The following is a 2,646-nucleotide window of genomic DNA, read 5'->3' on the forward strand; positions in this document are numbered from 1 at the left end:
TATTTGTATGTACTAAGCACTAATATAAAGAGATTATATTTAAATGGAACTAAAGTGTGTAACAGAAAAGTTTGGCTTTTTAATGTTTGAAATCCGTTATTACCACAAATGATTCTGTGGTAGTATACATAGGAGCTTCCGATTTGAAAAAGAAAGGGATTTAAATGTATGTATTTGTGCTTTCTAAATTAGGGAAAAACGGATTTTAAACCATGTAGATGATATCACACTGGGTGTAACAACAGAAGTAATATGTTAATTATATAACTCAAGTCATGTGTTAATTGCGTAAGAACCCCTTACATCTTATGTTTTGTAATTACCCGGGATTCAAAATAAACGCAGCGTCTTCTTCGATAATTTCACATAATAGTTTATATACACAAATAGTAATATGAAACCTAGCTTGTTTGTTCGTAGTTACGTCCTATGGCAGATATTTCATGCATTTCATTAGACCCTGCTTTGTGCTGAGTTGATTTTTTAATGTGCTAGCTCACGGAAGCAACAGCCTGTAGGTAAGCCTGTCACCCCACTCATGCACATTAATCCGACTCCGAGTCAATCTGTCGTCACCTAATGTCATAAATGCTGCGTTCTTGGTGTAGAATCAGTGACTACCATACAATTCTAAAATCTTTGGTTTGAGTCGGCCTTGGATCGCTCACACGACCTTCTGCATTCCAGGCAAACCCGCTACCACAAGACCACACGACCTCCTGCATTCCAGGCAAGCCCGCTACCACAAGACCACACGACCTTCTGCATTCCAGGCAAACCCGCTACCACAAGACCACACGACCTTCAGCATTCCAGGCAAACCCGTTACCACAAGACCACACGACCTCCTGCATTCCAGGCAAACCCGCTACCACAAGACCACACGACCTTCTGCATTCCAGGCAAACCCGCTACCACAAGACCACCGAGCTGGTTAATATATGATACAGAGAAAGTGAGCACGGGGGATGTATCGAAGAGACAACAATGATAATAAACAATGGAAAAGAGCGAAAGACAACCTACTTTTTACTTCAAGTAGAAAATGAATTCCATCATTTGCATTTTCTGTCAACTGACTGTTTTTTTTTTCGTAAAACGACCGACCTCTACTTCTAATGAATAAAAACTAATTCTAGAGGATATTTAACATTTTCTTATATTAAAATTATTGCTAATACTCAAGTACTTTTCTTTCACGAATCTATCTTTGAATAATGCAAATGTTCTCGATTTTCCAACTTGTTCATTGGCAAACTTCATCATTCCTTGCTCTCACTTTCACTTGTAATTTTCTATAAACAATGTTTTGCGTTTTGTTTATATAGACGATTCATTCTTTTTAACATTCAATTGATTTAACAAACAAATATGTACTTGACAACCAACACTTTTTTTCCATAGTCAAACAATATAACATTTTCTTTACAACGTATAAGGGATATGAATAGGAATAGCGCGTCCCCATAAATCCATCTACATGTACAAACACATCTTGTCTTAATAATTGCCCGACCTCGACAAATTTCCCGGTCTCCCCAATTAATGTACGACACTAATTATCTTTGGTAACGGGATAATACAGATGTCCAACCTGCCTTCAGTTTTGACCGGAGTGAATTTCTTGGCATTAATTTAGTCTTTCTAATTTCCAGTTTGAAAAGTAACAAAAGCTAGCATCAAAAAAAATATCTCAATATAATAGTTTAGTTGAAACCACTAATATTTCGTGGCGTAACTGAAAATAATATACATCGCTTCATTACACAGATAGCAGTAATTTAACGAAATTTTCCAGTGTATAAATTTTCTATAATTCGCACCGTGAAATAAATTTGTAATGATGATTGGGGGGGGTTTTACGGTCTTGACTATCCTTACGGATCTCGCACGACAGCCCCTTACAGGGATTCTGTTGGTAAAGGTCTGTTAGTAGTTGAAGGTAGAGGAGCCCAGCCTTCGGGATACCCGACCATAGAACTCATTCAGAATATGTCCTACTAGCGGCTGGGCTGCTCTGTTGACGCTCTGACCTACTCCCAGACCCCACGTGGGTTCGAGAGCGTTTCCCCACTTTAACCGTTTGGGGGTACTTCAACGTGAAGAGTGGTAAATTTGCTACTACAAAGGGGGTTTTTAACGTCCTTGACTACCCTATCGGGTCTCGCACGAACAGCCGGTGAAGTTGTACTACTAACAAAGGGTTTGTTTCAACGTCCTTGGCTATTCTTGCGAGTCTCGCACGGACAGTATATTTGTAATTTCTCCCGCCATTTATATCACGTCACAACACGATATTCGTCCGAGGTTCACAAAATTTAAAATTTATGTTGAAAATAGCAGCGAATAATGGAGGAAATCTATTTAATAAATATGATAATCAATCGGTCATCTTGGATAACCAAAATATGTCTTCAATGGTAAAATTTCTTCAAAATCAGATAAGAATTTCATTAACAAAATTTGATCACTCGTGCCAAGAACGCATTAAGATTTACATGTAACAAGTTCCGCACACTCGTCAAATCTAAGCGTTCTTCGGCACTCGTGATCATATTTTGATTATTCACAACAGGGAGTGTTTATTAGTTTCTGTTCACGATAACATATTATTATTCTATTAATATCAGAACTTTTTTGTTTGTT

The sequence above is a fragment of the Perna viridis genome, chromosome 1, assembly GCF_037379345.1.
Source record: "Perna viridis isolate PV_CMFRI_1.1 ecotype Kerala chromosome 1, ASM3737934v1, whole genome shotgun sequence".
Taxonomy (NCBI): Eukaryota; Metazoa; Mollusca; class Bivalvia; order Mytilida; family Mytilidae; genus Perna; species Perna viridis.